Source organism: Pogonomyrmex barbatus, unplaced genomic scaffold (assembly GCF_055798465.1).
Source record: "Pogonomyrmex barbatus isolate J1 unplaced genomic scaffold, ASM5579846v1 scaffold16, whole genome shotgun sequence".
NCBI classification, from domain to species: domain Eukaryota; kingdom Metazoa; phylum Arthropoda; class Insecta; order Hymenoptera; family Formicidae; genus Pogonomyrmex; species Pogonomyrmex barbatus.
Window position 1 is genome coordinate 759119 of NW_028297112.1, and position 27615 is coordinate 786733.

A 27615-nucleotide genomic window follows, 5' to 3' on the forward strand; every position below is an offset into this window, starting at 1 on the left:
TTTTTTTTTTACATTTTTCAAATGAGATTCATTGCGCACGAATATTGTACTCATAAAAATTATTTTGGTGTACATCTGTTTAAAAATTCCTGCGGTCACAAGCACCAGGATTTGAGAATAACGTTATACACGAAAACGATTTTAACATTTCTCTTTTTCTTTCTCTTTTTGTTTTTTTAAAATAAAATTTTTGAATAAAATAAAATAGGAAGCAAATATATTCGATTTTTATTAAAATATTACTTCTTATTGAGATATATAAAAAAACATAATAATTTAATACATTTTTACTTTATTCAAATAAATTTAATATTTATTGAAATGTTAAAAAATATTTTTATCTTATATGTTCTCTACATTTAAAATTTTTAAAAAGGGAATTAAAGTTTATTCCTGCTAATAATAAAAGGGCTGTGGTGCATACATCTTGAGATAACACTGAAAAATTCAACATATGCACATGACATGCATACACGTTCAATACACGCATGGAAAAGAATAAAAAAAAATGTTCTCGAGACAATATCGAAATTCCATTTTACTCTCTAGATAACAATATTTCAGGATACGTCAAATATATATACAGGCTGCAAATTAATAAGTGCCAAATTTCTACAGACATATACTCACCAACCAAACATTAAAAGTTCACTTGAATATAGATTTAGAAACGTTTAGTTTTTAGAAGTAGGAGGAATTTTATTATTTAATAAAATCAAATAATCAATGAAACAAGTAGTCAACATTAAATAATTTTTCACATTTAACGTTAGAAAGTGGAAACATTTAGTTTTGAAGATTTTCCAATCTTTTTCTCGTTATAATTTACAATAATCCTTATTTAAAGTTAGGAAAGTTACTATTTAAAGTAACGCTTTCAGCGTTATTCATTACCGAGTCAAAAAAGTAATTAATTATTGTATTAGTTACCGATTCTGAAAAGTAAGTTGTTATTATTAAAAAGGAAGATTCGATACTTTTTACATGATTTTTTTAAAATAAAATTAGTGAAATAATATTAAAATCAGATTACATAAAAAATTTAATTTTTTAATATTTTTTGTTTAAGGTATTAATAAAAAAACAAAATATTTTATCTTAAATTCACAATACCACAAAAAAATATAAATAAAATGATTTTGATTTCCATTAAATTCATAAATTATTGCCAAATTTATTTTATATTTCTTTACGTCCTAATTTTTTCTTTATTCAGATTGGTTTTCGTAAAATCTATTCTTATGCTAATGCAGTTTTGTAATTGATTTATCTTAAAACAATCTTAAATATAACAACGAATTATGAATATTGATTGAAAAACTAAATATTGAATATAAAAAAATTGTGTCATAAATAGATTCAAAATATGATTCAAAATAACAATAAAAAAATAACATTAAATTCGTTATCATTAAAGAAGTTTTTTTTTTCAAAACTTGCATTTTCAAATTTTTGCAAATGATATCTCAACAATTAAGCATTATATTGACTTGAAATTTAAAAGCATTATTGTTAACATATATTTGATTATTATTTGAACTTTAGATAACTTTGTGAAACTTTTTCATTCTAATTATTAATTTTTTTATTACTTTGAATTATCTATTAATCTTTTAAATCTGAAGACAGAAAAAAAATTAATTTTGTTAATAAATAATGCATTATTTTATTAATCTTTATCGAGCTATCTTTTATCGAGATTCACACGATAATTACGTTTTCTATATTTTATCACCAATTTTGTATCAATTGGACAAAAGGAAATTGAATTATGACTACTAAAATGATTATATGTTAATGTTTGAAAACGGACTTTAGCTATGTATATTTCACATATGTGACATACACATATACACACACACCAATAATTTTGTAAAAGTATTTTTTATCTTCCATATGATGGTATGATGAATATCATTTTGCTGAAAGTTGGTTTTCGTACATTTATTCAATTTAAAAAAGAAAATTAGGTAAAGATAAGTATAAAATTCAAGCAACATGAGCAACACTTTTAGTTCCCTTAACTAATATTTTCCGTGCTACGTATGTAAGTTGGCGACAAGGCATAACTACTTGTTGCAGTTGGAGTTGTCGCAACGGCGTTAACTAATCCCCGCTGATATTTTTCGCAGCACGACCGCAAAGTCGTGGCCGAGAAACTTTACGAGTGGGATGAGTCCGGCGACAATTGCGGAACTTGAATGGAGGGAACGAGAGACAAGGGAAGACTTTGCGAAAGTTTCGAGTTGGTTTCCTCGTCGCCGATATACTTTTCCAACTCGATAGAATTCGATTTTGTCTGGTTGGCTCTTACCGCGTGATGTTTCCGGAATCGTGCTACTACCAACGGTTAAACGATAAAAATCTGACTTTATGCGAGACACTTGGATGACTTTTTGAGATCTTGAACTATCTCAAAAGTTTACTGGCACTTATTGGGAACATTTTTATTTTCATTTTTGATTTTTGAGAACAATTGAAAACAAATAAAAAATGATAAAAATAATAACAATAATATCGTTAATTATAAGTAAATAATAATTATAATATAATAATATATTAAATGTTTACTTTAAATAAATTTTAAAACAAAATATTTCTATTTAGAAGTTCTTGTATTTCGATATTTATTTCGATCAAAGAAAATCCGAACATTACATGAAAATTCGAGACATTCTCGATACGACTCAGCGTATTCTATTGGGATGGTTTTACGAATTTTCACCGACTTTTGGAATGTATCCTTCGTTTATCCCATTTGAATGTAACCTTTTTCTTGACGCAAATATTTTTGGCTACTTTTGTTGATGTAACTGTTTTAAATTAAAACATTAATTCTCTTTGTCTGATTTTGATAAGTAACGATGAAAATAGAAAGACTTTCATTTCGAACTTACAAAAATTTGAAACGGATGTAGTCACGTGACTTCGATTATACGTGAAAAGAAACGGAAAGATAAAGATTATAGAAAAAGATTATATAAAAAATTTAAAATTACTAATAAATATAATTATCTATTTTTTTATTAATTCTTCTTTATAATAAAGACATATGCTTCTTTTTATTTACTTCTTACTCATTTTATTTAGAAAAGAAAATAACTTAGATATGTAATCAACATTACAAAGAATGCAAAGTTTATTTTCTGTCCTAGAACTTTTGAGTTGGATTTAATTTGTATTATATATCAGATGTTATATTTTTGTATTTTTTTTCTTATACATGCGTAAATATAAATTTTATATGTAATATAAAATAAAACCTTACGTTTTAAATAGCAAACCTTAATTAAATAATAATTTTCTTTTAAAAAATTAGAAATCTAGAAATTATATATATAAAATTTCTTAATATAATTTTTCCGTTTTACTATCTAGATTCATGTCGCGAAATGATAAAATTTAAAAAGTATGAAATACTGGAATTTCTTATCATTGAAGAAGATATTTAAGAGGTGGTTCAAATATATCTTTCATTCAAGTTTATTTTATTATTTCTCCTATACATTCACAATCTTAATGATAAAATCACTCATTTCTCTTAAATGTGTATTTATACTGATAAATAAGAAAGAAATTACGTATATGAAAGGGTTTAAAATCTTGAAATTACCATTATTATACCGAATTTTCATTCAGTCACGTCTGAGACATTTTAAAAAGTTCCTCTCTTATTAATTCGACAATTGCGGTATCTTGGAAATGGCGAAATTATTTAACGAAGCGTTTTAATCGAGAATCACCGTGGAAACTTTCAATGCTATAAAAATTTATCCCCCGGGAAAGACCGGTATGATAAATAGGCGAGGAACAGGGGAATGAGGAAGGTAATTGGTAGATGCAATTCTTACGTAAGTTTAACTATCACCCCGTACAAATTCCTGTTCGCGTGCCGTGGAATGAAAATTATAATCCGCAAGCTCGGCTACGTCGGATTTACATTCTGCCTTAACCGCGGGAGCAAGAAGATTCTTGTTTAAAATTCCGGGCATGTTTACCAAGCATCGTTTGTTCGTAGTTTGTGAACGATATTATTTTCTACAAATACTAATATTTCCCCCTCCTCTCTCTCTCTCTCTTACTCACTCGTTTACTCACTCACCCCCCCCCCCTCCCAGAGAGAGAGAGAGAGAGAGAGAGGGGGGGATGCTATTAATATTTGTAAAAGTAAGTTATATTGTTTATTACTATCAACAATGTTTGCATCATATATACATAATGCAATATTATATAACGGAACATATTTTGTTTCTTATTACTCAATTGCATAATCAAATCTTCTTCATATTATCGCAATATTCGCGTTCTTGGCAATTCTGGAAAATTAAACAGCAATGGATTACCGGATATTTAACACTTTATTGGATTCTTGAGACAACAAATAACTATAAATCACGTTTCATTTCATGAGAGAACAAATAGGACACGCGTAACAAATCAAATATAATAAAAAAGAAATAAGAAAATGTAAATACAAAAGTTTTAATAATAAAATTAATGTATACGTAAGTAATTTTATACGTGAATTTTATTTGGAGTTTGAGGCTGATGTTATAGTAAATGGAAAAATATACTTGTTCGAAAATATACTGGCTATAAGAAAATCTTGGCTAAAGAATTTCTGGTCATTTCTTGAAAAGACCTATGGTTTCTGTATGTTAGACGTATCACATAGAACAATTCTATTATAAGAATATTATAAGAATATTATAAGAATATTAAACAAGCAGAACTTATAACTCCTTGCATATGTGGAATTTCTCTTTTCTCTTGTTATAATGCCTTATAATTTAATTGTAACGTTTGTTGATGAATAAAATAATTAATGAATTGTTAATGAATGAAAAAATAAAGGACGCTTAAATTAATTACGAAAATAAAATCAAAACTTTTCGCAGTATTATGATCATGCTTAAGCATCCTACACGATTATTTTGATAACATTATTTGATGTTGTTATTTGACTACATTTCTAGTTAGTTGAATGGAATAATTATTTTCGTACAGAGTTTAATATATGATATTGTAGCGCGGTGAAAGTTTGTTACGTAACATTGTAATGATTATATATAGTTATATCAGTTGTTACTTGGTTGTCGCATAAATTTACTTGCTAAATTCCTTCCAATTCTTCAACTCGGAAACACTGCCATTTTGCTCTTAGAGGATTATTCCGTACACGTTTCCTCTTACGGCGGAAACAGCCGAATCGGTGGATATGTAGTGAAATCGAAGGCACTGCTAACGAGTTCCGCGCGCGGTCGATGAAGAAAGCAAACGAGAGATCGAACCAGCAGACGAAGAGTTGGAAAGTCGCTAAATGAGAGTAAGCGCGAGGAAGAGTCGCGGGAAGGAACGAACGTGAGAATGGGATGGTTTAAAGGCGAACCACGTAACTTCGAAGGGTGGGTGGTTTTCTCGTACTGGCGCATGGTGGAGGCCGCAGAATTGCAATGGTCAGCAGAATCAGAATGCTTAGAACCCCATATAATGGCTACTCGAGCGAGTTGAAGCCGTACGTACGTACAGCACTGTTCAACAATGGTGGCCGAGAAAGCGTGATATTCACAGTGAAGTAAAAGTGAATTTAACGTCACGTTATCAGGACTACGATAATATACGAAAAATTGTAGATAAATGTATTTCTCATAATTGTTTTATCGTCTTTGTTTCATTTCGAAGAATCGAAGAATATCCCATATTGCTATCTATTTCGTCATCATAAGTACTTAAATTTGAGTACTTTTAATTTAGATTACATTAAAAATACTCGGAGATAAATTCGTGGACTATTATATGAAATAATGGTATTTAATACTAAATATACAAGGTTATCTCTAATGCATGAGAGAGAGAGAGAGCTTACGATAAATTCACGTTTTGCTGATAAAATTCATCATAATATAATGGTGTGTGTGTGTGTGTGTGTGCGAGTAGATTATACCACGTATATTACAATATATAAATTATATTTGTTTAAACTACTCTCGGTACAATCCGAATTATGCAAATACAAGATGGAATAGTGTATTTTTTGAATAATACTATATTTGGAATGGTGTATGCTGGTGAACAATTACATCATCACTCACACACACAGACACACAGACACATGCACGACGTAATGTTCCGACGGAGTTTGCGAGACTATCTGAGTGAGAGTTTGCACGGATTTCTCTCTTCCATGAGTACTTGTGATCTCAAGATCCGAATGTCGTCTTTGTCAGTTCGCAGTGAGTGACTGTTTCCACGTTCGATCGAACGCGCTGGCCAGAGTCAGACCGATAATTAGACCATGTCGCACGTAGAGAAACCACTCCTTGCTGCAATCGCCGCTCCTCTGTAATCCTTCCCTTTTTTTTTTTCCCTTATTTTTCTTTGAGAACTTCTGCTAGATGTGACAAATTTAAAATAACACAAAGATGTCGCGATATCATAAGACATATTTTAATAATTTTTGCATTCTGGATAATGTTCTCTCTCTCTCTCTCTCTCTCTCTCTCTCCACGTTCCTTCAAATACATTCGAGGAATACATTTCTGTAACACTTTTAATTAATTTGTAAATTTTGTAAATGCCTTTTCTTGAAACTTGTTGAAATTCATTCCCTCCTCACAGAAGGGAACAGAAGTCACAACAATTCCGCGCATCGCGGTGAATCGGGACGCGCCGTTAAGAAAGCGAATTAAATGTTTTTCTTACCGCCTTTATGCACAGCTAAATCGTATTCTTACTCCAACAACGTGTAAGTCGATTCGCAGTTACCGCGAAGAAAATTCCACCCTTCCTTGGTTTATTCTAGCGAAATGGAATAACCGGCACCGGAGAAAGAGAGGCACAGGGGAGGGAAGGGAACATAGTATGCGCGGTATTCCGTCGCTGCAAGAAACACTCGCAAGTATTAAACTGCATAGCTGCCGGCTGCACGTTCGTCGTAAGTGGTCGCATTACAGAGACAGTGGGCACCGACGAACGTTACGAACCAACGTCGGATAGTTTCGGCGCCAATTCCCGCGCATTTCTGCTACCAAAACCCACGAAGGTCGAAGTCGGAATTACATACCTAACCTTCACTTTTCGTGGAAAGGTCGATTTGTAACAATTCTAACAAAAAATTCTGAGTCTCAGGAATCTGGATTATGATATTTTCTGTGTAATCCAGCCAAATTTGCGCGTTCTTCCTCCTCACGGAGGAGGAGGAGGAGGAGGATGAGGAGGATGTACGAGATATCTTGGCGAGAGAACACTCTTCGAACACTATCCGCGAGAGCAGAGTCTCAATCCGAAAAATATTATCTCAAACTTGTGTACCGAGGAAATTTATCGTCGGAAATTATGAATCGGATGTATTTGAGGTACATCCCACATTTGATGCATGATGAATGTTACGAGCGAAATGCGCTCACTTAACGAACATCCGCTCGTTGTTGTCCAGCAATTCCGGCGTTGTCTTTACGTTAGAGAGCAAATCGAAATATCCTGGTTTTCCTGAGCGACGAGCAGAAGAGCAGCAGCGGCAGCAGCTCCAGATCCGTCGCCGCAAATTTCGCCGGCGTTTACATCCACCGCAGTCATTCCGTTTCCGGGAGGAAACTTCGCGAGTCCGGATAATCCTATTAGCGAGGAGGACACCGAGTGCTTACTGGGTTAAACGAGCGGGGCGAGGCAGGACGGAGCTCGTTTCTGGTGGACCGTTCTGGAAGGAAACCTATGCGCGTTCATACGCGCGTAGATATTCACACGCGCGACTCGGCTTTTTCGATCGGTGAACAGAAAACCGTAGCCGCAACACTGGATTATGATATTTTCTGTCCATCCAGCAAATTTGCGCGTTCTTCCTCCTCACGGAGGAGGAGGAGGGGAGGATGTACGAGATATCTTGGCGAGAGAACACTCTTCGACTATCCACGAGAGCAGACTCTCAATCCGAAAAATATTATCTCAAACTTGTGTACCGAGGAAATTTATTGCCGGAAATTATCTCTTGGGAATCTCAATGCTTTTCCGCGGAGAGGAGTTGCAAAATTTTTAGGAAACCGACTGACATAATCGCGCGTCTCGTCAAAAATTCACAATTTTCCAATAGACGCGATTTCATTCTTTTCGCATAAAATTTATATATTTCCAATTTCCAAACATAATCGACCGATGTTATTTGTGCAATGCGGTTGTGTCGCGATCAATGCGATCAATCAATGTCAAGTGTTTATCAATCGGGAGAAATTAAATGTATTAAAGAAAAGGAAATTTCTCTTCATCGGAGATAAAGATTATTAATTAAAAATTAAAGGTACGATGACGGAAAGTCGCTCGAAAGTGATACCGTCGTTTTCCTCAAAAGATTCCAAGGTGTAAAAAAAAGATCGATTCGCACGCTATAAGGTTAGATAGATTTTACGTCACGTTGGACTCTCTCTCTCTCTCTCTCCTTTTCCCTCTTGATCGTCACACACGGCGATTCACCGAATTGAATCGAAAACGGTGGTGCTATATTGAGGAATATATCCGGTATTATTCACCGGTGCTGGTATCCGCCGTCGAGGTGATTCCTCTGAATATACGTTATCCGCTTTTATCTCTCGCGCAGCCATAACCGCACATAACCGCCGCGCGGTCTCTATCCATTCTTTCTCCGTGTGCTCGTCCATGCTCGTCCATGCTCGTCCATGCTCGTCCATGCTCGTCCATGCTCGTCCCGTAACCACGTCACGCTCGGCAGTTTTAGCACGCGTGTCCAACGTGGAATACGCGTTACACGCGTTCGCGCGAAGCGGCAAACATGCGCCCCCGTGAGACAGCAGTTGGAAAGGGGAAGGACGTAAGGGAGGGGTGAGGAGGGAGGGGGGAGGGAGGGGTAAAACGTGCAATTTTCACGCTTTAGCATTTCCCAGCGCAATTACTTTTCGAGAATGACAAGCCTCTTGACGTTCTGAGTTCTGTTCGATCGACAGAGAGGAATAATATCGCGTAAAAAATGGGGGAAAGGGTAAAGGGGGCATAAGGTGAATGGTACAATCGTAACGTAGCTGATGAAAACCGGTTAAAATTAGTGAATAACAGACAGCCTTTCACGATTTGCCATATCGTTCCATCAACTTTTATTATTGCTCGGTTTAAATCCTGCGGCTTACTTGCATCGCATTCCAAGGGAAAGAACACGATACTTTTATTTAATCATAGACAGATGAGTAAAAGTAGGTCCAAATAAATACAAAAATTAAGATAAATATTTTGGAAAAAATACTCGTTGACAATTTGTGATAGATAAAATTTTCTATTGATGAAGTTAGATATAATTTAAGCTAGTAATTTATGATAGTAATTTTTGATAGTATAATATACATTCCACAAAAGTATCGTATATTATACTTTAATATTGTATTAATTTAAAAGCGGATTACATTTACATGTGTATTAGTCTGTTATCAATTATTGATTTACACACAACTCATATAATTATTATATTTATAAAAATTCGCACGCAATTGACTACGTTTTCCCACGTGATTGCGCGATTGCTCTAAGAAAACGTAATAAGAAAATATGATAAGAAACCGAGAATAAAATGAGAGATTCGGCACATTCGGAAAGTATCAAAAAGCAAATAATTTACTAATGAAAACATAATTTACTTTAACAGATAATTCACTTGTTACAATTTGTTAAATTCGTTGAAGTTAAACGTTTTCCGCGACAGTCATGCGCATTCTTAATTAAATGATCACACACAAAATAATCACATAAAATCTTAAATTTTTGCGATTGTATATTCAGAGATATAGATTGATTTTCAAATTAAATTTAATTATTTTAGATAATACTGCAAGATACTTTTTGAGATATATATCTATATTTGTGTAATTATACACAAGTTTGCTCTTATACAGATCCAATTAGAGCTCGCTGCGATTTTGTCGTTAATACCCTCTCCTCCTCCCCCCCCCCCCTCCCAGCTTCAGCTTAAGCCACCAAAGTGGATTCTCGCGGAGAAACAACGCGCGCGGAAATCTTAAATCCCTCGAGGATACGCGCATTCGCGTGCAGTGAGACGATGCAAAAACGCAACGCATTGCCGCCGCGTAGCAAGCGGGAAGTAACGAATGGAAAAACAAGTGGGGGGGGGGGGGGGAAAGGAAAATCGTGTGCGTCAAAAGCGCATAAGTCGCGGCTGAACGTTCGCGTAAAAAAATCCGCATACCGCGCATCCGAGGATATGAGATTCTAAACCACGGCCGCATGGTGCAGAATGGTATGGTGCAACACAGTCGCCTACTTTTTCAAATTAATGTCCGTCTAGTTAAATGCGGAAGAATGTAATATACCCTTCCCCCCCTTCTCTCTCTCTCTCTCTCTCTCTCTCTCTCTCTCTCTCTCTCTCTGTATATTCCCCTTCTCCTCTCTCTTTCGCCCGCTGGACTTTCAGGACACGGTCCGTATACGCGACAACGCATATATGGACCGTATATGCGTTTTATCTCTGTATGAGTGTTCACCACAGCACATCGGGCGGTGGCGGCTAGTGCGTTGAATGCAATAATTGTACCGGCAAGCCACTTTGATGTTGATGCATTAACCCTCTATGTGCCTCCGCCACTCGCCGCAACACCCTCGTCCGACAATTCCACGTCCCCAATCTCGCATCCCTCCCTCCCTCCCTCCCTCCCTCCCCTCCCTCCTCCCTCTCTTTCTCATATTCATTTTTCTCTCTCTTTCTCTTCAACTTATCCCGGTCGGTTCATAGCAGCACAATGACTCGTTTGACGTGTACGTGCGTTCCGGAAATCTACGAGGCAATCGCGAGTGTGATATGTACGACTGCACGGGCGTTATGACGCAATAAAGAGGTCTCTCAGCTTATTCTTCTTTAAATTTTTTTTAAAAAGTTAAGACTAACTCATCGCTGTTTCTACAATAGAAATTCAGTTTGAAGTCATTTAATTTGATATTACGTGTGTTCAATCTATCTGCTTTAATTTACGAAATAAAAGGAGACAGGGTATTCTGTATATACATTTCTAAAAAAAAAAAAAGGTAGGTTTGTAGCACCTATGTTGTGAATTTCCTAAAATGTTATTTTAACAGTGTTCACACGAACGCGTATACGCAGATACAGTACGTATGTAATGAAATATCATTCTATTTTATTACCATCGTGATTTTAAAGCCACTCCTCTTTTTGCTTTTATTTTATTTATTGTCGTAAATAATTGTTAAGTTAAATGGACGGATCAATTATTATTTAAAGTGAAACTCACAATACTCAATGATATTAAGGCATTTGTAAATCAAAATATTTCTAAATCGTGTTCAAAAAATATACTTCGTCTTTATCTATTCAAATTTTTCTCTTTTAAATAGTCTTGATATATAGCAAATAAATAATCAATATCGGCGATTTAAGTTATTAGAGGAAGAAAATTCTTGAGGAGAGAATTATTGAATTGTTGAAATTATCGAAATAAATAAAACGAAATTTTTTGGCACTTATCGCGTCTTATTTAGCAATGATTACACTTACTTATGCCATAAAGAGAGACTTTAAAATCCGCAACAGAGAGAAAGAGCTCTCTATAGCGGCGCGCCTCATATTTTATTAATCAACCGTGTCTCTCGCGCGATGGGGGGGGGAGGGGGACAACAATGTAGTAGGGCGCAATTCGTGAGGGTTCCTCACAATGCAGGGTTAATATCAGGAAGACGTAATCCGGTGTTCTACCCCATCCGCCTTTCGTGTATGTACGCGAGAGGAAAACGCCGAGCGTTTGATCGCTTCCGTGGATCTCGCGACGTTATGAACTGCTAACGTGTTTACACGGGAGATTGCACGCGTGCTCAATTTCACGAGCACACCGCTGATTTATCGCTGGTAAGGACGCCCGCACGCGTCGCCGGCGTAACCCCATAGCCCAGTTGCAGCGAGCCTGTTGTATGCACATGTGTGCACCGAGGATTACATCGAGTATCGTCTCCCATCGCAACCTCTTCCGCCTCCATTGCCGCATTAAGCGCACCGCGTGATCTTGGTTCACGATACCATTTCCAAATTATTCACGTAACAGAAAAAAAATGAAAAAAAGTGAATGAAAAATCGCGTAAAATCTATTTTGTTAAAAAAAAAAAACAAGAGAAAAAAAAAGAAACAAAGAGCTGGTTTAGCCTCTTTCTAAGAATATCCCTTTTAAATTTCGATAAAGTTTACCTTTGTTGCAATTTCGCGGATTTACGATTTTATAAAATTCCTGAGCGCGACTTTTTTATTTTCATAAAAAATACGAAAAATCATAGATATAACTTTTAACATCTTTCACTTAAAAATATTCTTTTTCACGCTTTTTCACGCATTTATTAGCATAAATAGGAAGTCCTTATCTATTGAGAAAATATTTTCTATCTAGATAATGTCAGTTTTCATATTAGATTGTCACTAGAGACATAATTTCTTTAAAATGAAAAAAAATCATTAAACTAAGAAATTATTAAGTCAATTAAATACAATGAATTTATAAATCATGCGCTCCTATATTTAACTTAATTTTGATTTAATAAAAATGCATAGATATATCGTATATTATTGATTTAGAGAGAAGTCCTTTAAGGGTTGCAGTGCAAAATTACTTGGAAATAATAATGTTTAATTAAAAGATAAATCAAAGTTAAATAAAGTTAAATCAAAAATATATTTTATTTAAATAAATAATGTAATTTTGAAATTTTTAATGATTTGGAAATGAATATGTTTGCTTCAGAGAAATTTCTTAAGAGATGCAGCGCAACAATCAAAAATACACTCTCTAATATCAAAACGCATAGTAACGCATAAATTAAAAAAAAAAAAAAAAAACGCCAAAAATTTTTCTTTTATAAAACGCAGAAGTATTGCGTTATTATTTTAGGCAGATGTAAAAATATTTTGATTTCAAAAAGAATTTTTATAAATATCTCTATAGAAATACAAGGAATAAACAAGTTTTATTTAATTAGAAGTAGAATTGTAATTTCGAACATATTACGTGATAACTTGTTCGTTCTGAACAAGAAAGCGTACAATTTTAGGCATAATAACGCAGAGTTAAATAGCGCGTAGAATACAGGTGAGAGAACGTTTGCGCGTTTGTGTATAACAGTGGGGTCAGTTACCGTTGCAAGCAATCGATCAATCAATCAATCAATCGAATGGTTGCTCTAAACAGCGGTTTTGACTTGACAGCAAGCTCCGACCGTTATTAAATGCAGAGCTGTTCAGTTTGATACATGCTCTCAGGGTGAACTCGGGGAAGGCCAACCCTAACGACCGGGCTGACCTGACCCGCTGGAATTCTCCGCATACTTCTAGCTGTGTTACTGATACGAGATAAACTTCCAAAGAGCACCTTCCACCAAGTGTATCCAAATTTGGTACCACAAGGTTCTTCTCAACGAAGAACAAGGGGAAAGAATTTTCAAACTGTATCATTTCCTCGATTCTATAGCTTTAAAATTATTTTTTTTTTTTTTTTTTTTTTTTTTTTTTTTTCATTTCTGATAGAACAGACAAGTCTTGAACATATCTCTGGTAGCCGTAAATTAAATAAATTTCTGATTATGAAAATTTAAACAAATTATAATTAAATATTACACACAGAGATTACATGTGAATTATCAATTTATTCATTTCGTTTTCAAGTTTTCAAGAACACTGCCTGTGTTGTGAAATAATCATAAAAAGTCTTTTGTTTCAATTGCGTTTCATGTATGTATATTTATAATATATATAATTTATAAATGTATATAAAACAATTGAAAAATATTTTTTTATATACAATGTACACAATTCGTGTAAAATGCACGATATACATACGATGACGTCCTGTTTTAAATTGGCTGGGCAAGTATCTCAAAAACTATGGAAGATATAGAAAAGCATTTCAGATAAAAGTTGTAGAATTTCGGGGAGGCCGCTCGATTGATATTAATTTTCGCCGAAGAGTGTCCTCAATATTTTTTATAATAGCTATTTTTTTAAATAGATTTATGTTATGTATTTTTTGTCACGTGTGATATAATTTCTTTAATTATTTTGGAAATAAAAGTATTAAAATATGTCATCCAAAAAATCAATAGTTTACGAGATATTTTATACTTTATTCTACATATACACAAAATATAAAATATCTCATAACTTATTCACTTTTTGATAATCATACCTTAATATTTATATATATAGAATAATGACAGAAATCAATTGATATAGATAAGGCTGTACATGGCTGTTTAAATAAAAATTATGTAATTAGCAATATGCAAATACATTTTTTTTTTAATAACCACATTTCTTATATAAATTGTTTGTCTCATTACTTTATGCACTTTAAAAATATTAAGGTACAGTTATCAAAAAGTGAAGTTTATGAAATATTTTATCAAAATATGTCAAAATAAGGTATAAAATTTCTCGTAAATTATTTACTTTTTTGATGACTGTATCTTTATATCCAGAAAGACAAGGTAATCAAAAGAACCATATCGTGTATCAAAAAGTGTATGAATATTTTAAAAAATGATGCCTGAGAAATTCTCGACGGTAGTTTCGTCTATGAACGAATCAATTATGTGGCCCTCTCGAAGCATTACAACTTTTGTCCGAAACATCTTTCTGTATTTTCCATATTTTTCGAGATATTTATCTGGGCCAATTAAAACGAGATACTTTATACAGATATCATCCCGTCGAGAAATCTTGTATCTGATGCTGCTGATAAAAAAACGTACATTCAGACACAAGGTTTCTTTCTCTTTAATATTTCAGAGCTATCGAACGTAATAGGTTCGACATTAATATTCTAAGAACGAAAAATACGATATATGCGGCCAGGATTGATAGTTGGATTTTATTTCTCGAGGAGAAAATCCGACGAAGAAGAAATTTATCGCACGTCAAACTTCGGGATTTGTATCGGGCCGAATAAAAGTCGGACGGCGATCGTGAGGACGTTTAAAAATGATTTAATGCGGGGTAGCTCGCCGTTCGCGGGGTGGTGAGACACGGGGGTGACTCTGTTGGAGGCAACTTGTTGCATGTCGGTGACACACGACGCCTTTATACCCAGCTCCGTGTCTAAAGACTTATCCCAGTCTTTGTCACACGTAATCCGTTTTCGGCGACTTTCTTTCTTTCCTTGATTCGTCGCCATGTCCATCGTATGCATATATACACTTCATTTACAAGCTGATAAACCTGAACTTTATAAAACTTATAAATAGTAATTAATTCTATTAAAGTTTTATTGATTGTAAGAATATAAAAATAACAAATTAACAAAATTTATTCAGAAAATAGATATTAAGCATATACGAATGTGTATATTTAGTTTCAATTTACTAAGTAGTTTAGTTTCCTACTTGAAAAATTATTAGAATAATTATTTAATATTATTTCTTATGAATATTTACAAAAAAGTTGCAAAAAGTTATTAAAGTAATAACTAATTTTTTAAACATTTAACTGCTTACTGAAGATTTTTAAAAACAATATTTAGATTTTAGATATTAGAAAAATAGAACAAAATGTATATCTAACATATCGTTGTAAAGGTATTAATTGAATTAAGTTATTTTATAATTCTAGGAGTAAATAAAAATAAAAAAGTGATAAAAATTGTGTATAAAATGTATTATTAATTTCTTTTTTATGTTATAATGATCATCTTTACAACTTGCTTATATCTTATTTAAATTTGTAATTTTCATTTTCTTAAAATAAAGATTAAGAGTCTAATACTCTTAATAACAAAATTGAGAATATGCACAAATAATTTACAATATGTTATTAATAATTATCAACTTTATGGCTGCATATATCAATTTACGTTATTATTCTATTTAGTTAAATTGTATTTAAAATCACTATTATTGATTTAAAAAAAAATTACTACAAATACTAAATACTCAATGCTAAAAGTTTTAAGATTATGTATTTTTTACACACACACACACACACACACACACACACACACACACACACACACACACACACACACACACACACACACACACGTACATACGTACATACGTATAGTCAAATAACATGACACATAATTTTATTTTTATCTCCTATTAAGGAATAATCAAAATCCCCAGTTTAATTCGTATATAGAAATCTAGTTGATAGCAAAAATATTAAATCTATTAAAATTCATTGTTACCTCTTTTCATAAAGAAGTGTATTAAATCGATTTAATTCATTGTTACTTTTTTCCGCGATATTGATTGTCATCTCTATCTTAATGCATTGGCACACGACTTCGTATCGCTAATGAATATCATAATATATTTTATATAATTTAATTTAATGTGATTAAGATTAGATCAAAGTTTAAAGTTAAAATTAAGTTTATTAATTAAAAATATTTAACGTTCGAAAATAATTAGCAAAGCTCTTTTTGTAATATACATCGAAACAGAACATATTCAAATCATGAAACCTTCAATATAAATAAAATCCGATTTCCTTTTGTCCTAAAAAAATTAAAATACATAAATTCAGTTAATATGAGTTTAATATGAGCTAACATTATCACAATTATAGTGAATTGTTAATAATATAATATCAATATTTAAAAAATTTCCAAAAATAGCAATTTTTGAGAACAGATCTTCCTTCTTTTAAAACAGACCTGTTCAACATTCTGTTTGCGAAATGTTAAATGCTTCCATCTCTCCATCATTTTGTTGAAGAAGACAGAGAGAAAATAAAAAAGGACACACCATACTTCGCCATATAATCACCATATCGTCTATTCTTTTAGTCCACGAGCAAAGAATGTCCACTGAACAAGTCTGTTGTAAGGTTTTTATTGTAAATTTTAATTGTAATTGTAAATTAAATCGTAAAAAAAGTGATCGGTTTACTTATGATTATTCTTCGACGACACAGAGAATAATCAATCATAATTGGTTAATTTTCTTACAGATTTACATCGCGCGCGCGCGCGCGCACGCACGCACACACACACACACACACACACACACACACACACACACACACAAAACGCGTGCGCGCGCGCGCTTGTGTATGTCTTTTCAACGTAGAATTTGTCGCGTAAACGAGGTTGACGGTAGATCTCCACTAAGCCACGGATGTTTCCTTAGGCGAGCTGAAGGATTTGGGAGATTTTTGAATGCGGTTTCCGACTAGAGGTAGGGTTGTTTTTCTTCAGGATTTTGCCGTTGTGCCTCGTGACCTCGTGGTCTTGAGATAAAGCCAAGAAAGTCCGGATCCATCGCTTTAAAATTGTAACGCGAAGAATCCCATCATCTCACAACTGGTGAACTTGCCTTACTTCTATACTTCTATATACGAAAAAACGTTTTACCATACCAAAATAAACATAAACCAATCACTAGTATAACGTTATCGATATGATTCGAACTCACGTATCCAGTTTTTAGATGAGAGACATCATAATCGAATTATCGTGTCTTGCTCTTCGTGCGAGTTAGGGATCCGTTACTAAATTGATCTGACAGAATTAGGATCGGCCAACTATTTCGATGAAATTGCTCGCAGTTAAGACTTTGTCTGATGTTCACAAACATTGACGTTGGACGTGAGACGAGGTCTTCCGCTGATTACGGGACCGCTCACGTGACTTCGGGAATGATGTTGATCTTGAGTTGCTCTTTGATGAAATGCACAGTTAACAGTAACAAAAATATTATGTGCTATTTTTTCTTGTCATATAATTGAAATTACTTTCAATTATTTTTTCCAATATTAAAATATTGGGAAAAATGCTCGTAACAATCATAATTATTAAGTCCAATCGAATTCTCACCTTAATATTAAACTAGATTTAAACCAGTATTTATTTATATTATTATAAATAATATTTATTTTATCTTTTTTCTTTTTTTTTTCTTTTTTTTTTTTTTTTTTTTTTGAAATTCTCTCTATAAATAAAACTAAAACTCATGTAATCCTTTTTCTGATAATATTGTAAGATTAATTGGAAAGAATCCACAGTATTTTATGAAAATTTACTCGTTCGACCAGGCGATATAACTGAGGTTAACGAACCCGATTAAAAACTTCAGATGAGCGTGAGAATAGCCGAGTAGCCCTTTTCTTCTTTCACAAATAACTGCCGCTCGCAGAACAAGAGCGCAAGATTGGATCAGAGGAATGAGGAAAACGGCTCGTTTACGTCTAACTAACGTGAAATTTCCAGAGCACTCTCCCGGCGAGCCACTCTCAACGAATCGAAATCGACGTTCAATATTCTTTGATCACACGCCATTAACGGGCCGACTCGTTCAATGCTTCATAAGTGGAATCGCGCCGGTAACTAATGCATTCTAAAAAGAATTACGTGGCTCAAAATGACGTAAATGTAGCCCCATCGCAGCTAATGAATTGCCGAAATTTGACAATGTTCTTTGCGATCGCATCAAGTATCGAATTTTCCTTTAAAAAAAAAAAATCTATAAAAATAATAATTTTTTGCGGTTAAGATTGATAAAATTTAAATTAAAAAAAATTTAATATTGATAAAAAGTGTAGCTTAATATTAATGTTATCAATATATAATATATAAAAATTAAGAACTTTTTGTCGATTGATTTTTCTTAGAAAATAAAATCAAACAAAAATGTCATGCGAGCTAATGCCTGGCAAAAGCAACCATGAATAAAATTTTAGTCGCAATTGAATCAAGTAAATATGAAAATTAACTTACATAGGATGCTGTAGGAAATCACGTGAGCGCTATAATTTCACCTGCATATTCATAGCACTCCAAAGGATTGCATTACTTAAGGAAGATTATATGATATAGACACAACAAATTGTAGTGCTCCTTTGTTAGATGCATTCAATGCTTGATTGTTAATTTCTATGTAAAGAACAAAAAAAATTGGATAAATTGCACGATAACGCAAAAATTCTATGCAAGTTATAACGAGTGTTTCTAAACTAGTCGACATAGTTGTATATTTATACAATCGCAAAGTCAGTAACTTTCGAATTGCAATTACTCCATTTCGTGTTTTATTTATGCATTTTGTTCGTGAAATATAAAATTACTTCGATAAGAGTATCCAATTTAGGCTTACACTAATGATTCAAAAATGCAAAATTTGCGCAAGTTCGACATCAAGCAAATAGACTATATAACAGGACAATTGCGATTGCAATTACGTTTCTACATAATGGAAAAAGTGGTTTAATGATGTTTTTATATTGTCTATAAAAAGTTTTAAGAGCTCAAAGATTTTGACAAAATTTAATATTTTTTAGATAGAACAATATTAGTTCCATCTCTCTCTTTCTCGTCTTACATCAAAAATAGCTAACATTTTTTTTTTTTGCCGATTCAATATTCTCTTTAAACATAAAAAATAATAGTACGGATACTTTAAATGTAGATTACGCAAATGCGCTGTTTAACTTGTTGATACAGAAACTCAGGACTTCACTTTGGCAATCTCAACATTTCATTCGTCGTTCTCCTTAACTTTGAGAATTATGCCAGACGATATAGGCGGCAGCGTTAAAATATACGCGGCCAGCGACGCCGTCGAGTCGCACGCGAATCTAAATCGTAGCTAATAGTTTCGTCTTCCGCGGCGGATCCCGCGTAAATTTAGCTTCATGGATTCGCTCGCGTGCCTCGCGATTGTCCCATCCCATCTCATCCCATCCCATCCACAGTTCAGTACGTTTACGCTTTCGCGCTCCTGTTTTCCTCGCAGTATTCTCGCCCTCGCCCCATCCGCCGTGCGCCCTCCTTCGTCTCTATCGTTCCCGGTGACTTGTATCCCTATCTAGAAGCAAAGTGACGCGCGGGAATCCCAACGACAATGTTCACTATATTAACACCTCCATCCAACCTTAATGAATCCCTCAGTCTCGGCGATATCGAGGATGAGAGGAGATTGCCTCAGCCCATCTTATACACGTTTAAACTCGCGTCTCACCTCTTTCCCCTCCTCTCTCCCCCCTTCTCTCTCTCTCTCTCTCTCTCTCTCTCTCTCTCTCTCTCTCTCTCTCTTTCTCCCCGAGTCGTAAATATCTCCCGGGACTTCTCTTCCTTACTTTGCCGTTAAAGTCCGTCTTCATCCTTGATTACGACGTCGCGGTAATGACTGTTCCTCTTTCGACACGGTCTCTGATGTCAAAGATCGTGGCTTTGATACGAGAAGAGCATTTTCTATTCACGATAAATCAACGATCGCGGAAAAGGTCACAGATCGTAAAAGTTTGAAATCTCTTTAAAAATAAAGGGAATTGGGAAGTACAATCTTTTGCAATTGTTTACATATATTTTTTTTTTACAAAAATTATTATATTTAGGATTTCGTTTCGCGTATATGTATTTTATATTATATAAATTTTCACGCATATATTATTATATAAATATATATTTTCATATTAATATATAAATATAATTAATTTGTAATTCATGACAATACAGTTGAGTGTAGGATTTATTAAAAAAAAAAAAAAAGTTTTTAGTATTATTCTATATCTTTGGGCTCGCTTTTTCAAGCATTTAAATATTTGCATAACAATCGTTTTCAGTTTTTATTTTCTAATCGTGCCTGTCTTACTTTGATCTTTAAAGAAGAGACCAACGTAAAGAGCCTCGCACAAAAGATTTTCAAGATTAACGCCGACCCTTAGTAAGAGTGGGATCATCCCCCATGTGCATTGCCAGGAAGGAAGGAAGGCTTGGCATTTGGACGTAATGTATGTGCCCGTCGACTCCGCGACCTTTCGGCAGAAGGCGAACCATAGTGGGTTTAATGTACGGATAGGATGCAGGGGGTGGGGCGAGGGAAGAAAGAGGAGAGACGGTTGATACGTACGAAACCCTCTGCATAGTAGTGCAGAGAAGGAAGCCCATCTCATATGCGTTCAGGGGACAAATTATTTCCCCATTTTATGGCCCGCTAAAATATAAATCAAGTTCTAAATTAAATTCCTCACTCCACACGCCTACGTGGCGAACTATAACGAGCATACGAGCATTTTATAACGCGCGCGCGTGTGTGTGTGTGTGTGTGTGTGTGTGTGTGTGTGTGTGTGTGTGTGTGTGTGTGCGTGCGTCAAATTGAAGTAGAGAGGAGATGAAGTTGGAAGCACACTTTCGCAGAAGGATGTGAAACAGAATGGCAAGGAGAAATAGCGAAGAAGGAAGACAGACTAGTGGCGTACACATATATTGGGAGACGTACCTATGTACAAGGAGGATGAAAGGAGAAAGAGAAACAGAGAGCGATGCGCTATCGATGCGGCCATTTTCCATCTTTCGCAACATCGCCGCCACTTTTTCCGAATTTCGCCTGAGAATGCCAGACGAGATATCGCCGTCAACCTCCATTGCCTCCATTGCCGTCGAGAAGTTCGATTTAAAAAAATTACTGCGCGAGAGAGAGAACGAGCTTGAAAGCTTCTCTTCCTGATCTCTATCCCATGTCGAAAGCACATGCGAATCGTTCGTGTGGTTTGCTTCAGTTTTTATTTACTGAGAAAAAAATTAACATTCCGCCACCTTTACAACAGAACGAAAAAAAAAACTTTAGTCAACCAAGTATTTAAAAAAATTTAGTATTTTGTAGTAGAAATTTTTTTAGAGTCTAACAAGTATTTATAAGAATATTTATCTTTCTAAAAAAAAAAAAAAACATTATATGTTTAGAAAGTAAACATCACAATTAATTAACCATTAGTAATTTATTAACCAGGAATAATAGATTATATACACTATTCTTTCCACACATTAATTTTCTTTAAATTATTTTAATTAAAGGAATATAAAAATTAAAATATTTTCATAATAAACAATAACAAAATAAACTTGTATTATTTGACGCATAAAAGGTACATGTACAATCAAGAAATTTAATTTCTAAGACAATAAATACGGTTACTTTCGCGGAGCTCTTTTGTTTGTATTAAGACAGACTACGCTTCCCAATTATGGTCTTCAAAGAACAAATAATATCAGTCTTGCATTATTCGAGCAAAATGGGTCACAAAGGCAATGAAGGAAGAAAGCGAAAGATTATGGTTAAATTATATAATTATTATTAATTTTACCGGAAATTATTTATAAAAACGCAACTAAAAGAGAATTTAACGCCTAAATACAATTAATAAAATTGTTATACATAATGAAATTGCTTTTTATAAAAACATTTTTAATAAATAAGTCAGAAACAGTCATATACAAATATCTCTGTATATCGTTCACTGTACAACAACAATGATAAATTGTCTTTACTTTCGATAATATTCAAATAGCTAAAAAAAATTACTAAATCAAGAGTAACATAATAAAACAACTACTACATTAGCTATCTACATTATCTACATTATTAGAAGGTAGGAATCATAATTTGTTTAACTGATAGAATTTTCAATTTGTCATATGTACCATCAAACAATTTTAAAAGTATTATTAACATTTTATTAAATAGTAGAATTGTAGCTTATTTTCTCAACACAATCAGAGAAAGAAAAGTTAAGTTTTTAAAATTTAAGAAACATAATATAATAATAAAACATGCGACAGTTTAATAATTAGGATTAAGAAAAAGCGAATTTTTTATTATTCCTCTTTTTGTTTTGTAAGAATTTCGGAAAAATTCAAAGTCTCTTTTAGTCTTCTTGAACAAAATATTGCCCGTAAATTTAAATAAACTGCAGCAAATTTATTGGGATGACACGGCGATGAGTTCCCCTTATTGTCTAAATAGTAGTAGTAATAATAATAATAATAATAATAATAATAATAATAATAATGAAAACTGTTATTATTAATGTTATAGAAGTGACAACAATAATGACAACGATAATAACACATCGTAAATATTTTACTTTCAGCGATAGATGCTTTTTCTAACGTGAAAAGCTGTTCAATTTCGAATGAAGAATTACGTCCCAAGCGCCCGCGGTGGAGCGCGTCGTCTTACATTAATATTAAATCCGTACGGTTATAGGAACGGCGGTGATAAGATCTCCCTTAAATTCACATTATATTGTTGCGCGGAGCGCAAAATCTGGCGATAATATAACCGCTTATGCATAGTTTCTCGGCTCGGGCCAAAGTTCATCCAACTTTAACTTAATCTTAACTAACGTCGCTCGCGCGCTCGACCGCTGCCGCGTCGTTGAAACCCGATCAGACAAGGAGGACTCTGGAATTCGGGGTTGTAATAGGGAAGACAAGGACGTGGAAAAAAAACCGGGACTTTCGCGGTAGTTGGGATCCAATACCCGCATAGTTCCGGGCCGAACTTTAATTCGCCGTTATATTCTTATTCTACGTTCCACGCGGATCGCGTGGCGCCGATTGAATCGGCGTGTTTCCGCGTTTTCTCGAGTACTTCCCACATTTCTATTCTTCGTCGTCCACTCCACGTTGTGTGTCGTTGTTATCTTTAATTTGTTTGAATTTAAATTTGTTATTTTCTTCAAGCCATCCACGATTTAACTGAAGCCTACTTTTAATTATCGCCGATGACGACGTGTCTTTTCACGTGGAATTGAAAATTGCATGACTCCACAATATTAATAACAATACAATAAAAGAAATGGATTCCGTGCGATAAGAGGTGTGTTGTTTTTATATTAAAAAACGAAACAAAGTTCAGTTAAATAAACATAATATAGTATAACATATAATTTTGATTCATTTTTTTTTTATTTTTTTTTTTTAATCTTTTTCTTTTTGAAAGTAGTTTATGAGAGAGATCTTTACGTACTTTAATAAACTTTTTAAGTTTGCTCGTGCTCAAGAAAGATAGCTTGATGTCAGAAAATTTAAAAATGAGTCAAAAAGTATAATTATATCTTATATTACACGTTATGTTTACTTAATGACTAAAAACTTCTGCTCTGTTTCATTTTAATAATGCGTATCTTTAATACGTTTCTTTTACTATAACGAATAGTACAAAAAACACATTGTTCCTGATTTTACATAGAGAAGATTTTCTTATTTTCATACAGACAATATTATATATATTTTTAAAAATATTTTCCTATATACAAAGTTGGGAAAATCGTGGGTGAGATATCTGATGATATCGAATGTTTGGGAAGGGCTGCAAGAAAAATATGCGAGTCAGGTACGCGATGTTATCCATTAAATTTCTATCCCCAAAGGGTTATTCATCGATGCATACCAAATAGTAAAAACAATATCGTCGAATCGCCAACAATGTTAAGCATGCGATGCAATTCCAATAGATATAAAAATGAAGCAAGAAATCGGTACGGATTAGAAGATTCATTTTAGCTGTAGCTCAAGCGATACAAACTTGAACATGTTCCAAGGATCGATTCTTACCGCTTTTCTGGATCTGGAATCTAGACTCTCAATAATCAGGAAATAACTTTAGAATTACATGGATGAGGTATATATAAATTCCTCGTTTCTAATACAGATAAATGTTTTAATAAAAATTTTATTTTCGAGCTTTTATCCATTTGATGAATCAACGCTTTCACTCGTTCACCATTCGCTATTCGCGTTGCAAATTTGATGTGTCGTGAATCAGTGCTGGCACAATTCATTATTATGCTTGCCTAAGACAACGAATTAACTGACGTCTTCAGTAAGAGACCGACCTTAGCGCGATTAGAAGACAAAACCAGTGTAATAACCATGCCACGGAGTCGCGCGAGACAACGAGAAATAAATAGAACAGGGCGGCAAAGAGAAAGGGACCGTTTATATGCGAGGAGAGAAATGAAGGAAGGAAGGAGAAAAGAGATGGACAAAGGAGGTGTGGAAGAAAACGAGAAAGAGAGAGAGAGAGAGAGAGAGAGAGAGAGAGAGAGAGAGAGAGAGAGAGAGAGAGAGAGAGAGAGAGAAAGAAAGAGACATCGCGCGAGAGGGGGAAAGACTTGAGAAATTCTCTAAAGCTGGCAAAGTGCCGTAGCAGTGAATTCAGGAGCCGTCTTTAACTGTATAGCGAAAGCGACGTCACCCTCTCTTGGGAGTTAACCCTCGTATCCCCACGTTTCCGCCGTTCTCGTTCTCAGTGCGCGACCTCTCCCAGATAATTAAACGAAATTCATTTACATAGCTCGAGTAATACGGGGCCGCGCGGCGGTACGACGTCGTGAAAAGAAGAGAAAGAGTCCAGGTTTCAGAAGAAGAAGAGAACGGAGATACGAGAGCAAAATGAAGGAGAGAGAGAGAGAGAGAGAGAGAGAGAGAACGAATTGAAGGTAAAGGTGGAGGTAAAACGATCGAGAGACAGAGAAAGAGAATAAAGGAAGGAGAAAGTGGAAACACGGGTTTATATTAACATTCCACGTATCACCTCCACGTTAGGCCTTTCTTTCTCTTCCACTTCTTCTGCCTTCACTCTTCTCTCTCTCTCATCGGCAAAATTTCTACCAATACATTATCCATTTTTTTTTTTTTTTATTTTCACGGAAAACGTTCGTATCACGAAAACTTTCATCATATGTGAAATGGTCTTGCTACTACAGTTCTCTTCGATCGACGTTCGAATCTGTCCTCTGGATTTTTGCGAAAACCGAATGAAAATTTTGTGAACGAAAGAGAGAAGATCCGTGGGAAAACGAGCCGTGTGATGAAAATTAACGCGCAGTCCGCTCGAAGTAACACCGACGAGATCCGGATTTTCGTGTCTCGTCCAATATCGCGCGATAACTTTCAATGCTTAGTTTTAATTAGTTAACTCTCACGATTAACCAACGATTAATTAAGTTTGAGTTACCTTCATTCATAGCGTATTAATTAATCAAAAGGGGAGGAGCAGAGAGAGGGAGGGGGGGCAGGGAGGGGGAACCTATCGAATTTCTGCAATTTTTCTACGTACCATCGAATCTCGATAATGTGCGAAAACAAGCATATGAGAATAATGAATATATTTGCATTATATCGTTCCACGTTGTTGATCGGAAAGATTTCTCACAGGCTTAAATATAGCCGGAGTATTTTTTATCGGTTTTTGTGTGGAACGTTGTTTGTTTTAGAAAAATAGGGAAAAATATTCGAAGCTATCAAAACATAACATAACAGTTGTTATTGAACCAAAATTTATCGGTCAATATCGGTTGCATACACACAACCACATTTAAAAAGTTTATTATTTTAAGACTTATTTGTTTACAGTTAGTCATTGAACATTCCCGAAGTCGTTTGTACTATTCTCCTGCAATTGAATTTTGCTGTCATCGTACGTCAAGCGACATGGTGTAAAAAAAGAATAAAAAACATTTCTTTGCACAAGAGCATAGTTTCTCAATTTCACCGAATATATGAAAGATATGTACAGAATGGAAATAGAATTAATTTACAAATGGATATGAAAATAACAATATTTTATTGTTTGTATTAATTAACAGTTTATTTAATATAAATTAAAATTTATATATAGGATGTTTTTATATAAATGAACACTCCTTTTTCTTTTGTAAGTTAAAGAAAAGACGAGTTGCCTCGTCTAACGCCCAACATCAGTATGATGTATTCTTCGATCAATAATATTTCAATAATATTTATCAATAATATTTGTGTGTCCGTGAAAAATCTTTCACAACGATTTTATGATTTAAAGATACCAAAGAATCCGAATTTCCGAAGACTTGAAAAACTTAGAGTAGAGCTTTTTCGCTCGGGGTAATGATAATATTTATGTTAATATAAAAATGTAGAATATAAATAATTTATATTGTATATGTGAAGATCATGCGTATATTTTTCAAAAGCAACCGTGTTTATGTAACGTAATTGTAAGAATTACTAAAAAGACGCATTATTTATTATAATTTTTCTGTGAATTTTTATATTTTTAAAATTGAAACTGACGAAATAGTTCCATTCTATCTTAGAACCATAAAAACGTCACTCTCGATTTAAAGAATTAAACGTTACAGGCGAACAATCGCAAATTCAAAAATTATCCAATTTGATGATCTATATAAAGATTTCAAACTGTAACTTTCTAATAAATCTATAAAAATTTTTAACAATTTAAGAGTTTCATATTCCCAAAAAGAAAAATTTTAGGGAAATTTTTTTTATCAAATTTTATCTATAAATTTCAAGTTCTAAAAATTTCAATCAATTTAATCAATTTACATACAGGTGAAAATTTTAATAGATTGAAACAAAATAAATTTTATAGTCGCGTGATCGCGTCAATTAATGCAAATAATCTAATTTCATTAACTTTGTCCAATTTGTTATTGATGATATCAATTTAAGCAAACTCCAAATATTGTATTCGATTCAGAATGAATTTTATCTCAGCTCTTATTACAGTTAAATGATTCATTGACTAGTAAAAATCGATGGAAGAAGACAGATCATATTCAAACAGTAATAATGAAGATATCGATCTATTTACATTCTATATCTGCGATTTAGAGACAATCAGATACAATTACGACTGTCACCCATTCATATCATGGATAATGAATAAGGAATACTCAATGAAAGAGAAGTTGAGCGTTAAACGCTATAATTTTTTTATTATGTAAAGATAGTAAAATAAATAGATATCATGATTGTTTGATTGTAAGTTTGATTGTAAGTTTCATAAGTATTGAAGTGTCTTGTTCATTTTCTGTATAGTAATTTAATATTTGTA

At 33.7% G+C, this 27615-nt stretch overlaps 1 protein-coding gene and 1 long non-coding RNA gene across 3 annotated transcripts in view; one reads left to right on the top strand and one right to left on the bottom strand.

The window, feature by feature from the left end:
- The window catches only part of LOC112552382 (uncharacterized), a 70830-nt gene extending 49165 nt beyond the window's left edge, over positions 1–21665 (top strand). Inside the window, exon 4 of the long non-coding RNA XR_016138619.1 lies at positions 20601–21665. This is a non-coding gene — a long non-coding RNA (uncharacterized LOC112552382). The remainder of the gene's footprint in view (positions 1–20600) is intronic.
- LOC105431474 (lachesin) overlaps positions 1–27615 on the bottom strand; it is a 143996-nt gene that overhangs the window by 93800 nt on the left and 22581 nt on the right. The gene's annotated exons all lie outside the window — the stretch shown is intronic.